General features: G+C 49.9%; 1 protein-coding gene across 1 annotated transcript in view; it reads right to left on the bottom strand.

Annotated features, from left to right (window-relative positions):
• Positions 1 to 14,515, bottom strand: part of SLC6A2 (solute carrier family 6 member 2) — a 1,509,850-nt gene that overhangs the window by 264,785 nt on the left and 1,230,550 nt on the right. The window lies entirely within an intron of this gene.

Here is a 14,515-nt window from a genome sequence, read left to right as displayed (position 1 = left end):
CCTCTCTCTATTCACAAGACAGGCCAGGGACATCAGACGCACCACAGGAGGTGGAGCCAGCATTGTGGAGGGAAGGCACAGCCCTATTCAGGTCCCAGGTGCAACTCCTCCCTCCCATCTAGATGCAGATCTCCCTATTTCACCAACGGGCAGACTCACCCTGGCTCCTGGAGCCAAGCACACCAGCCAGCCCCTGTCACTCACAAGCCAGACAGGCAATTCACATCTCACAGCACACAGAAATGCCAACTTCTAAAAGTGGCACTTCTACACTTGACACAATAAATCTGCGCACACCATTGCGCAGCATTTATGACCACGAGTTTGCACATACCAAACTCGCCCCTGCACTCCCCATATATCAGGAATTATCACGAGCACACATATCCCCCAGGCATTCCTATAGGAGGGCAGGCCATCTCACCACACGCACTCAGAGTGCGCACGCACTTCACACTGGACCACTGTGGAATTTTAGTTTACGAGCTGAACATCATCTGCGCCAGCTTGTCACCCACGAACAACGTGCACAACAGCCATTTTAGGTATCATGGTCTCCCTGTCCGCGATCGATCGCCAGCGCGCTCCGCTGACCCTGCAAGCATCCTCCGCGCACCCTGGCTCCCCCTCCCTCCCTCACATGAGCATAACCCTTCTCCTCCTGCATGACCCTGTCCTTGGGAGTCACGCCCGCGCCTGACCAGCACCTCCTCTCCTTCCATGAATACCCCTCTGTTGATAAACCATCCCTCGGCGCTTGATTGTCCACGCGGCATGATTACCCCTCCTTTGATGACCCCTTCCCCCGAGTCCAACTGACCACACAGGTCCGAGGCCATCGCCTAAGCCGGGAGATACCGTTTACTGCCCCTTATTGTATGGAGTCGCCCCTCTTCAAAGGACCCACTATTGATCATGGCCTCCCCACCCCATGGGATACGATCAGGCGCACACATCCTAAGAATCGGCGGAACACTCAACCGCGTGATAGCCCCCTCCTGTTATCAGCAGAGTGAGGACCTCTATTGTGGATATATGTGGGGGTGGGATTGACACGAGGATTACGGGGATGTCTTTTTCCTTGCTTCACAATGTCTTGATTGTAATAAAGAAAGGTCACATGCCATAAACCAGTGTATAAGAGGCCAGGCCTCAGAGAGGCTGTTAGAGCACCTCGAGACGATACCTTGTTGTCTGATCTGATGTGTTCTGCTCCGTCGGAATAAAACCTCTGTTTCCTGCCTTCTGGTCTCCGGCGCCTGCCTCATTGCTTGGTAATTTGAATGGTACAAAGGCGGTTAGCGCCGGGCAAATCTTGAAAAAGGTCATAGCCCTACCCTTTTTCCACAATTGGCGTCCCAAAACGTGGGGCCCATCAGCGACACGTGGATCCAGTGGGAGAGGTCCCGACGACAGAGTGAACGACTGCAACGATCGGGAGAGCTCGTGTCCGATAGACCCTCGTCTGACAGCCGATCATCCGACCTTCACTAGTTCCGAACAGACCTCTCTCGAGTGATCTACGGTCCTGACTGGGAACCATCAGGAGTGCCACGAACATCACGAAGAATAGAGGACGATCGGGCGCTGGATTCGGAAGACAGGAAACCGTCCATGCGGTCTGGGTAAGGTCGTGTAAACACGACAAATTGAGAAATGACTGCTTGATTTTGGATAATACTAGTATTACGCTTTGTTGATCCCTCTGGAGATTCACCGTCTGCAAACGGAGAAACAACAGGCTCTCTCTTTGCAAGCAGTGAAGGATAGGTAACGCAGACTTTTGTCCCCATTGTAATCCGTCGTGCCTATCTTCCTCCCCCACTGTTTTCCCGAACTGTCGTTCGTGGATTGTTGTCTGGAGATTCTCTGTCTTCAAACAGGGAAGAACAAGGTCTCTCTTTGCAGGTAGAGAAAGAGTGGGTAACGCAAACCTTTAACACGTCGTACCCACTTATTCTCCCCACTGATTGTTTGATTGACCGAACATTGATTGTTCGATATTGGTTCTTTTGAGATATTCACGGCCTGCAAACAACGGAGGATAGAAATATTCTGTCTAGTCTTTGCCCGCCGTGATAAGATAGGTAGTGCAGACCTTTGTCCCCGTTGTAACCCGTCATGCCTATCTTCTCCCCACTGATTGGTAGCCTGTTCAGCCCGGACCGCTTATTAGAGATGAACCATCCAGCTCCGCTGGAGGGCACCCCTAATAAGGACATGTTCACTAAGCATGGACTAGTCGCTATTGCCTATACTAGGTTATGGCATAAATACACAAAAACGGACCACAAAAGTCAGTGGCCACTGATAGGTTCCTTTGATGATCATAAAATAAAAGCATTAGAAATAGCGCTCCAGAAAAATAAGACTACGCCCACTATGCTCGACAGTATCGGCATGTGGCGCAAAGAAACGGAACAGCGAAGAAAAAGAGAAGAAGCAAAAATAGGGAAAGAATTACGAAAGCAGCCCACCTAGCCGCTAAGCAACTAGAAGAAGAAATAAAAGCAAGAAAGGAAGCTACACAAAACCAAGAATCAGGATCGACAGGTCAATGTCCCGTTAGGACCCCCTCTGCGCTCTACCCTGAATTGCCCTCCAAACAGCGAGCGAACGATGAGTTACTACTAGGTCCCCCAATCATCTACATGCCCCCTCCGTATGCCCCCTGCCAACAACACCTGCAGGCCCTGAGTGCGAACGAGAACGACCTTAGCGCTAGTGCACCAGCCCTCACGGCCTCCGCACCAGCCACATTAGCAGCACCACCTGATGACTTCGAGGCTAGCAAGCACCCACCAGCCAGACCAAATAGGTTGAGCAAAGATGAGCGGGATGGGATTGACAAAATAGCAAAGACACTAGTTGAACGAAGGGAGAGCGAAGAATACACAATGAACATGTATAACTCACATGCCGACAGCCATAGACGGCATTTCATTTTGCGATTCAGCTACCACACCCTGAACGCATATGAGGATAGGTATCAAAGTAAGGGCCCCGCTAACCTGACAACGCTATATAGGAAGGTTGATGTTGGAGATGGGACTGAATGTGAGGCGACGGAGCTCTTCATGCAAATGCTTGAGGTCTTCCGCCACCTCACGGAACAAAAACCAGAAGCCACGGTTACAGTCCCTGAAACGACCTCAGTAGAAGTAGCCAACACTATGATGCCCATCAGAGAAGCGGCCCCTTACTGGATTCCGCCACGTGGTCTGGGAACAAACGATGATATTAATCACGCAGATGCTAAAGGGAGGGTTGTGTACAATTGGGTTTACCAACCATGGGACCGACAAGATATCCTAACTTTTAGACAAACTCTGCCTGATTTAAGAAAGAACCCGACAGCATTCTATACCGAATTGGCCACAGCCTTGGGTTCGACGATAATGACTTTAGCGGACATTGACTTGTTTTTCGGGTTATGCCTGCCAGCTGACGTGTGGAAGCAAATCCGGAAGGCTGACCACACAGATCTGTTTGGGCATACCTGGAACCAACTCAGTGAACTAGATAGACAGCGAGAGCCTGGAAGGAAACCAGTAAAGGACATATTAGAACTCCCAGACAAATTAGTTCAGAAATTAAAGACACTGATCCCAGAGAAAAAGGTAGATTGGTCGATAGTCACGGCCTGTCGTCAGAAACCCCAGGAAGATGTATCAGAATACTTCTCCCGATTCGAGACGGTGTTCTCCGACTACAGTGGCCAAGACATGACCACCGCAACCGGACAACACCTGTTTGTACAAAACTATGTGAAGGGCCTATCACAAGAGGTCTCCCAAAAACTTCAGACGAGTGAGAGTAGTTGGGGGGCCTCCAAACCCGCAGCTATCCTTCAGATGGCTCAGTATTACGAGCACCAGAAAAATGAGAATGATAGGGCGTCCGAGAAAAAGAAGAAAGATTTGAATGAAAGGGTGATGATAGCCCAGATACAAGGTATAGCGGTCGGACGGGAACCCCAAAGGGGGAACTACCAATCGACCATCCCTAGAAATCCACCTCCTAAAGATCACACCCCAACACCTCACACTGGACGAAGAGACATTAGCGATGACCAATGTGCCTTCTGCAAAGGATTCGGCCATTGGAAATCCCAGTGTCCGGTTCTGCTAGAAATGACCAGAAATAGGGACCCCAAGGATGTAGCGGGTGGACCGAGAAATAGGGGACAAGGACGAGGGCACACAAACGACACTAACAATGACAGATCAGGGAGACCGAACACATTTGACCGTCCCCGACAGAACCAGTATCAACTATCCGACGGTGAGAACGCCCCCGATTTTGCATAGGACTGCCAGGGGCAAGGGAGGGATCCAGTCGAGCTCTGTGTTGACCAGCAAGGTCCTTATGTCACTGCTAAGGTCCTGGGTACAGAGTCTCCATTTTTGGTAGACACTGGGGCGACACGTAGTGTGTTATCGAAACGACTGATTCCAAGGGCACCCTTGTCTGGCTCACACATTACATCAATAGGTTTCGATGGGACGCCCTCCACTAACCCCCTGTCCGTACCTGTCACCTTTGACTTAGAAAGCAACACCACTGACACAACATTTCTGCTCTCCTCCAACTCCCCTGACGCCATTATGGGCATTGACTTACTGAAGCATTTTCGAGCTACCATTAGGTGTTCCCCGGATGGAGTCCGAGTCATCCTGTACGATAACCCAGACATACCCAAATCTTGCCCTGCACGACACATGTGCTCCATAACTGATGCTGACCTGTCCTTGCTTGATACCCTGCCTCCGTACCTATGGGCCAAAAATGACTCTGATGTGGGACGAATGATGATTGACCCTATTCATATAACTGTGAGACAGGACGTTATGCTCCCGAAACTCCCGCAGTATCGGATATCGCCCGAGGGTGAGAAGGCACTGGTAGCGATCATTCAGTCTCTGGTGGATGCAGGAGTGGTCGAAGAAGTGGTTAGCAATGTCTGCAACAGCCCTATCCTACCCATTGTCAAGAAGCAAGGCGAGGGAGATGAGAAAGCGTACCGCTTCATCATCGACCTGCGAAAGATCAACAAAGTGGTTGTACCCCAATACCCCGTAGTCTCAGATATCACCACCATCCTGACCCTCATCCCGTCCACTGCCACCACCTTCACTGTTATCGACCTCAAGAATGCGTTTTTCTCTATCCCCATCCATCCAGACAGCCGTTATCTCTTCGGCTTCACCCTGAAATCCCGCTTGTACCGATTTTGTAGAGCTCCCCAGGGGTACACTGAAAGCCCCAGTATTTACAGCCAGGCCCTCAAAAGACAGCTGGACGCCGTCCAGCTACCGGATGGAGTGGTGTTGATCCAATATGTCGATGATATCCTTTTGGCGGCCGACACCACCCCACTTGCAATCACAGCCACTGTCCAACTCCTACACTTTCTTGCAGAAAATGGCCATAAAGTTTCCAAAAAGAAGTTACAGTTCTGCCAGCCACAAGTGACATACCTAGACCATCTCCTGTCCAAAGAAGGGAGGAAACTCACACCTGACCGAATCCAAACCATCCTAGACACCCCCGTCCCAAAAACACAAAAGCAAGTCCGCTCCTTGGTTGGCCTAACCTCTTTTTGCAGACAGTGGTTACCTAATTTCAGCCTCATTGTGAAACCCCTACTTGCCCTGTTGACCAAAGATGCCCCCTTCCCGCTCCCTTGGACCCCTGAGTGTCAAGCATCCTTTAAGGAATTACGAGATGCCCTCTGTTCAGCGCCCGTCCTGGGAACCCCGGATTACTCCAAACCCTTCTCCCTCTTCACCCACGAAAGGAAGGGGTGTGCATTGTCTGTCCTGACTCAGTCTATAGGTCCAAAGCAGCGCCCTTGTGCCTACTTCTCCGCCACTCTTGATCCTGTAGCCAGAGCTTTGCCCGCCTGCCTTCGAGCAGTAGCTGCCGCTGCTGTCTCTATCCGTCAGAGCGAGGGAATCGTGCTTTCAAACTCCCTCACTGTACTAGTACCTCATGCAGTCGACACCCTTTTGAACCAAACCAAGACTCAACACCTGACTAGCGCACGACTGACAGGGTACGAATTGACGCTACTTGCACCCCACATCACACTAAAGAGATGCACGACTTTGAATCCTGCCACATTGTTGCCCCTGCCTGAAAATGACCCCGACGTGCCTCCCATACACGACTGTATGACCCTCACGGACGAACAAACTAGGAGTAGAGTTGACCTACGAGACACTGCTTTCATAGACCCCGATGGAGAGCTATGGGTAGACAGCTCATGCATCAAACTCCCAGATGGCACCACTTCAGCTGCCTATGCAGTAACAACAGCCCGAACAGTAGTTGAGACAGCCCGCATCACACAACGATCTGCCCAGGCACCAGAGCTGATAGCCCTCACACGAGCATGCATCATAGCCACAGGAACCACCGCGAACGTATATACAGACAGCCAGTATGCCTTCGGAGTGGTTCACCATTTTGGGCTCCTGTGGAGGGAAAGGGGATTCCTGACGTCCCACGGCACCCCCATCCTTCACGGAGATCTGGTTTCTGCCCTGATTGAAGCGGTTCTCCTACCCAAACGACTAGCAGTGATCAAGTGCCAGGCACACAAGAAGGTGACAGACTTAGTCAGACAAGGGAATGCACTGGCCGACATCACTGCACGAACCACAGCTGAGAATAGGACGGTGACCCGCATATATGTGACCAGGTCACAAGCAGAGAAATGGACTGATGCTAGGGAAATGATTAGAGACATCCAGTCGGCCAGCACCCCTCACGAACTGACCGAGTGGGCACGGGTGGGTTTTAAGGACGATGAGGGCTGCTGGCGGACAAAAGACGCAAACAGATGGCTGCTGCCTGACTCATACCAGATCCCGATACTGACTATGGCACATTCCCCCGCACACATAGGATCTGCACCTATGATCGAACTCATTTCCAAAGTCTGGCACAACGACAAAATACCCAACTCAGCCAGATGCCTAGTCCAGCAGTGCCTTATCTGTCTACAACACAACCCCGGGAAAGGAACTGTGGTACCCCGGGGAGGGTTTGGGACCCCCAATCACCCCTTTGAGGTCCTTCAGATGGACTACATCCAGCTAGAGAGATGCCAAGGCTTGAAGTATGTACTAGTCATTGTATGTGCCTTCAGAAAATGGGTAGAGGCCTATCCAACCCGTGACAACACCGCCATGACTACTGCCAAAGTACTACTGAAAGAATTCTTTCCTCGCTATGGCCTTTGTCGAATTTTATGGAGCGACAATGGCCCCCACTTCATAGCTGAGGTTATCGAACTAATCCTAAAGGGGTTGGGGGTGAAACAGAGATTTCACGCGGTCTTCCACCCCCAATCCGCCGGCCTGGTGGAGCGCCATAATGCCACACTGAAGTTGAAGTTGTCAAAAATAGTGGCCACCACTGGACTTAAATGGCCAGATGCCCTCCCACTGGCTTTGCTATCGATGCGCTCCACTCCCACCAAACACCATTTGACCCCCTACGAGGTTGTATTCGGGCGACCGATGAACCTCTGGACTGCCCCCAAACCGACCTCCATTCATGACGTCCCGGACGTCCTACTGTCTGATTATTTGTGCAAGTTAACTAAAACGTTGTCTGTCATTCATCAACAGGTGCAGCAGGCCATCCCCGATGCTTCCAGGGGCCCAGGCCATGACATCCAACCGGGGGACTTCGTTCTAGTCCAAAACTTCCAACGGACCAAGAGTTTGGAACCCCGGTGGATGGGCCCCTGGCAAGTGCTGATCACCACCCGGACAGCGCTTCGAGTGGAGGGGAAGCGGCACTGGCTGCACGCACACCACTGCAGGAAGGTCTCCTCGACCCTGGCCACGACAGACAACGTCAACACCCAAGAAGAGCTCCTGAACAAAGACCGACCAACATTGAACTGTTATCCCGGTACTGAGGCACTTGAACTTGCTAAATTCTCTGATCCCACTGTGCCATCCAGAGAAGGGTATTTCCTGCGTCGAAAGGAGGGAGCTTCGGCTAAGTAGGCCACGGACTAAGTTAAATCTCGGAACGGTGACCTAAACACAACCAAGGGTTACCGGGAGAGAAGCTAAACGAAGTCTGTGGTTCTGCCCACTACCGAGCACCTTGAAGATGATGGAAGCGCCAGATAAGAAGATGATGGAAGCGCCAGATAAGAAGATGATGGAAGCAACAGGAAATACCCGCTACAGGAACCCAAAGACTGACAATCTGCACAAATCAAAGACAATCGCTTTCTTCATTGTCTTCCTCTTTTGCCTCCTCCTCATGGCCTCCTTCTGGATTCTGGAGGAAAGCACGCCCGCACATCAGGCATTGCTGCCCACTGCACAACTGACCCCCATGAAAGAACATCACCTGATCTCCCTGTCGCCTCAGCTCAGAGAAAGGCGCAGGGAATTCTGGAACAATTCCTTTGTGCAACTATTGCACCAACACAACCTAGCTGCAAATGCCACGAACTGTTGGATCTGCGGGCTGCTCCCGCACGCCACTGGACACTCCATCCCTTTCATCCCTTCTCCTTTCTCAGTTCACGGCTCCTGCCTCGCCTGGTTGATCCTCATGCAAGAGAGCCACAAGGATAACGCCACTTCCCGCCAGACAGTGTCGCACTTCTACTCTGGGTTTTGGCTGAACAAAACCGGAAAGACTTCTGCTCCCCTGTGTCCTGCGCTCACGGGCGCCACCTTCCTTAAAGACATTCCAGCCAAAGAACGTGTCGAAGTACAGGTGCTCCACAATCCAGCTAGATCCACCTTCTCTCATCTGCAAAAACAAACTACCGCCACTCTGACTGTGGCTCTGTCTGTTGTCAATGTCACAGGTCTTGTGTGTCTCGAAGGCCAGGGAACACAGCTGGTGGGTCACAGTTCCTGCCGAATCATCAGAACATTGGACTCAGTTGACCCCCCTTCCTTTGTTGCTTCTCCAAATATGTACTTTGTGTGTGGCACCAAAGCTTCCACCTGGCTCCCGAAAGGTTGGAAGGGTATCTGCTACATTGCCTTCGTTCTCCCCCCCTCGTATGTAGCCCCTGCTAGCCATCACCGGCAGAGGCGTGCAGATGACATCGGACAAGCCGACTCCACTGGAGCACAGTTCCTGGATGCAGCAAAGGGACTCGTTCCCCTGTGGGGCCCAATGGCAAACAGCCGCGCTATCCGACACCTGACCCAGGCAGTAGAAACAACGATCAACATCACGGCTGGCATGCTCGCTAACAACACGGCTGAGCTTCAGGCGGTCCGCCTTGTGGCCCTTCAAAACCGCCGTGTTCTAGATGTGGTTCTAGCCGATCGAGGAGGAGCATGCCGCATCATCGGATCTAGCTGTTGCACCTACGTGCCAGATAACTCGCCTTCGGTCTACAAAGCAATTGAACACCTCCACAGACTTTCCTCGGAGGTTCACCAAGAACAAGAAGGATGGTCGCTAGGGAGCTGGTTTTGGGACACTTTGAAGGACTGGGGTTGGAGGTTGTTTTCCTTCGTACTGATACCTGTTGTGATATTATGTGGGTGTTGTTTGGGTATCAAATGTCTGCCATCTTTATTCGGCCTTGTTTCTAACTGTATGTGCCCAAAGACTTTGGACTTCCGAAATGAGCACATGAGTCCCCTCTATGCAGTAGAAATACGTGGCCTTATGGGGATAAATCCGAACTGACAAGTTGGCGAGACATGTTGAAAGGGAGGACTGTGGAATTTTAGTTTACGAGCTGAACATCATCTGCGCCAGCTTGTCACCCACGAACAACGTGCACAACAGCCATTTTAGGTATCATGGTCTCCCTGTCCGCGATCGATCGCCAGCGCGCTCCTCTGACCCTGCAAGCATCCTCCGCGCACCCTTGCTCCCCCTCCCTCCCTCACATGAGCATATCCCTTCTCCTCCTGCATGACCCTGTACTTGGGAGTCAGGCCCGCGCCTGACCAGCACCTCCTCTCCTTCCATGAATACCCCTCTGTTGATAAACCATCCCTCCGCGCTGATTTTCCACGCGGCATGATTACCCCTCCTTTGATGACCCCTTCCCCCGAGTCCAACTGACCACACAGGTCCGAGGCCATCGCCTAAGCCGGGAGATACCGTTTACTGCCCCTTATTGTATGGAGTCGCCCCTCTTCAAAGGACCCACTATTGATCATGGCCTCCCCACCCCATGGGTTACGATCAGGCACACACATCCTAAGAATCGGCGGAACACTCAACCGCGTGATAGCCCCCTCCTGTTATCAGCAGAGTGAGGACCTCTATTGTGGATATATGTGGGGGTGGGATTGACACGAGGATTACGGGGATGTCTTTTTCCTTGCTTCACAATGTCTTGATTGTAATAAAGAAAGGTCACATGCCATAAACCAGTGTATAAGAGGCCAGGCCTCAGAGAGGCTGTTAGAGCACCTCGAGACGATACCTTGTTGTCTGATCTGATGTGTTCTGCTCCGTCGGAATAAAACCTCTGTTTCCTGCCTTCTGGTCTCCGGCGCCTGCCTCATTGCTTGGTAATTTGAATGGTACAAAGGCGGTTAGCGCCGGGCAAATCTTGAAAAAGGTCATAGCCCTACCCTTTTTCCACACCACAGTGCTAAAGTGTGCAGAGGCCTAAAGTCACTACCACCATGCCCCTCTGTTGATAAACCATCCCTCCGCGCTTGATTGTCCACCCGGCATGATTACCCCTCCTTTGATGACCCCTTCCCCCGAGTCCAACTGACCACACAGGTCCGAGGCCATCGCCTAAGCCGGGAGATACCGTTTACTGCCCCTTATTGTATGGAGTCGCCCCTCTTCAAAGGACCCACTATTGATCATGGCCTCCCCACCCCATGGGATACGATCAGGCGCACACATCCTAAGAATCGGCGGAACACTCAACCGTGTGGTTTTTTTTGCTAAAGGCAAAAAGTTTATGGGTGAACCTGACAAAAAGTCCCAAGTCCAACAATCAGTGATGTCATTTTGAATGTTGCACCCATGCTATCAATGATGTTATAGAACATGTCATAAGTGATGTAATATGTGGGGTAGTTAGATGTGTATGGCAAGGGCATCATTTACAGTGTATTTAGGGCATGAGTTATGGTTACTAGAGATAAAAATAAGTGGTATATTTCAGTTTTTTTTGTTTAAAATATTGTCACTGAACAATTTCTTGGGTTTTTCATGTAAAGTAATATTGTATTACAATACATAAAGCTAACCCCATCCCATGCATCACCTTCTGACATGTGCTGCGTGCAGTTGGTCTCACATGTGCTGACTGCACTCAGGTAGTCTTACTGACTTTGCCAAAGAGTCACAAAACCTAAATATAAAAAGTGAGCCTATTACCATCTTTCTCAGAGATCTAGTTTATGTTTCAGTAATTCACAGAATGCAATGTTTATTAATAATGATTACTATGAAAATATTTAATAAAGATTTCATTAATAAAAAAATCTGTTTGTGAGTCTTTCTTTTAACATAGTTTTTATCATTGCATTTTGTGGACTGAAAAATGTTAACTGAAAGACTCAAACATTTTCTTTCTATATAAACACATATCTCTGCCTAATTCTTTTAACATTTTAGCCCACAAAATGCAATTATAAACACAGCCACAAGGGGCTTTGCACTTCAGCTGAGGAGCATAAGCCCAGCTAAGAGTGGTTTATAAAATATGGTAAGATCTCCCCAGACTTACTTTTTTGTTAATGTTTCTGAGGGTGAAGTGCAGCACTTCCTGAAGCCCCTCCATAACATTTATAAATAAAGCTTTGTGCTGCCCCTCCCTATTCTTGGGTCTTGAATAGCCTTATAAATTTATAAACAAAAAAGCCCTTGCAGGCTATTTATGGGGCGCTCCTAAAAAGTGCAGTGAATAATAAATAAGTGTCTCCTGTCACTTAATAATTGTTCATTTTAGTGTCCGGATACCCACCCAGGGCACCCTTTTTGAAAAATGATTGGGGATGGAGGCTTGCAGATCCCCTTTCAAGAAACTATGGCCCTAGAGACCCCTATCTCAGGGCCTTCATTTTTTAAGGGAAGGGGTTATGCAGTCTCCATCCCTGAGCTTCCTTGGGACCCAGGGACCCCATCCGCTGGTGCTTACATTAATATAAAGGGTATGCATCAACCTCCTATACCCCACAACAATCACAGCACACTATGTTGGAGACTGTGAGAGCCAGCATTGCTCCCACCATGTGGGAGCCTGTGAAAAGGGGTGTCGGAACCAGAGCAGGGCGGACTCACTTGATGACTGGGATTGTCTTACCGACTCCCTTTCACCTCTCTTTTCTCAGCAACCGAAGGAATGGAAAGACCCGGATAAACAGACACTGCATGTAGAGGACAAAAAGGGACACTGTTTGTTTAACTGTGGTGATCTCTTGCTAAGCCACGCCCCGGTGATGACGAAGAGGGGCCTTGGCCTTCAAATCCAGGAAGAAGACGGATACAGGTGTCTCTGAACACTGGAGGAGTGGGAGTGATCGGAAGTACAGAGAGCAGTCCAGAGCCAAAAGAAATAGGAGGAGAGACGGCAGAAGAGCACCTGCGGAAACCCCAGTAGCCAGGAGGCCAACGTTCCCGTGTGTTGCCCAGCCACGCTCCAGGAGGAGCGTGGCTCTCGCAGGTACGCAAGCGTATTACGGGTTGGGTGGGTAAAAGGGGAAGACCTCAGTTTTAGCAGTCGTGACCCTGAATTCCGTATCATCCCTACCCTGAGCACTATCCTCACATAGATAGAGAAACGGGCACTGTGTGACTCCTCACTACCCCTTCCTCATCACGCATCAGTTCTGAGCACCATACTCAAACTGGGTTATTAATTTTTTTCTTACACCCTGGGCCATCGCTTATCTACCCTACCTGACAACATCACGCTGGAGTGGAAAAGAAGGGGGCGGACCTCACCGAGGGATCGCGTCTCGCCAGAGAAGGACCCAGACCCACCTCTACCCTATTACAGACTGTCACTCTGAGAAAACGTGTATTAAGGCCAATAAAAGCCTCACTAACCCCATTGAGTCTCCCTGCTTATTCTCATACCCCGCAACAAGTGGTGGAGAAAGAAAGTGGTGGAGAATGGGGGAGGATTCACCTACAATAAGGTAAGTTTTATTTTAATTTAATTTTAGGCATTTAAATATAATTTAATACGGCGAGCGGGAGGCAGGAGGGAGGCGGGCGGCGGGCGGGCAGGCAGCCAATTTCTGTTCCGCCCCCGAATGTGCAGAGATTTGCCTCAAATCTCCACCTTCTTTGCGAAAGGGCATATCTCCGCACATTCCGAACGCGGAACCGATATGTCCGCCCACCCCTAATTTATACACACCTTACAGAGTCAGACTTCCAAACAACCCCTAGAACAGAGAGGAAACACCCCAGCTACAGCCCTCATAACTCCTGAGCCATGGACCTTAGATAAAAGTTTCAAATTCGCTCAAGCGAATGACGCCTCACTGTTTAATGCATGGGAACAGGCGCATAGTTCCCAGGACAGTCAAACCCCTGTTTTTCCCCGGTTTCCTATTAAAGACGGTTTGTTATACCGCCAGGGTAACAGGGAGGATCCTCATTAACTATAGGTCCCGATAACGTTTAGGGAACAAATCATGTTTTTTTCTCACTCCCACTTAACAGGAGGACATATCGGGAGTGAAAAGACCACTCAGAACATACTAAGGCATTTTTTTGGGCAGGTATCTATAAAAACATAAAAAAAATTGTCAGGTGTGCAACATTTGTCAAAGAAGAAACACTCACCGCCCCCCAGCAGTACCCTTGTAGCCCCTCCCGATAATAGGGATCCCATTTGAAAGAGTAGGGATGGATCTGATAGGACCCTTACCCAAGACAAGACGAGGAAATCAATATGCTCTCGTAATAGTGGACTATGCCATAAGATTCCCAGAAGCATTTCCACTGAGAGCCCCAACCTCGCATCTGAACTCTGAGAAATTTCTAGAACTGTTCTCTCGAGTAGCATTCCCTAAAGAGATCCTGACGGATCAGGGCACCCCATTTGTATCGAGACTGATGAAGGAGGTTTGTGGGCTATTAGATTTTTGGCAGATTAGAACCTGAGTCTACCACCCACAAACCAACGGTCTCATCGAGAGATACAATGCGACTCTCAAATCAACATTAAAGTAGATGCTTTCAGTAAATAGTAGGGAATGGGATCAGTTGTTACCTCTGGCCTTGTATGTCATAAGGGGACAGACACAGAGTAGCCTTAGTTGCTCGTCATTTGAGAGGCTATATGGACGACAACCCAGATCTCTTCTAGAGATGACTAAAGAAGTCTGGGAGAAGGAAGAAATGGTGGAAGAACGCAGAATGTTGAAATACAACCAGGCCCTAAAAGCGAAATTATGAAAATTGAGAGACTTGGCCTATTCCAACTTGGAGGGAAGCCAAGAGAAACAGAAGATCTGCTATGACAAAGGAAAGAAATGGAGAAGACTCATAGTCAATGACTGGGTACTGGTATTAC

Source organism: Lissotriton vulgaris, chromosome 12 (assembly GCF_964263255.1).
Source record: "Lissotriton vulgaris chromosome 12, aLisVul1.2, whole genome shotgun sequence".
In the NCBI taxonomy this organism is placed as follows: domain Eukaryota; kingdom Metazoa; phylum Chordata; class Amphibia; order Caudata; family Salamandridae; genus Lissotriton; species Lissotriton vulgaris.
The sequence above is the reverse complement of the archived record's forward strand: the minus strand, read 5'-3'. Positions and strand labels throughout refer to the sequence as shown.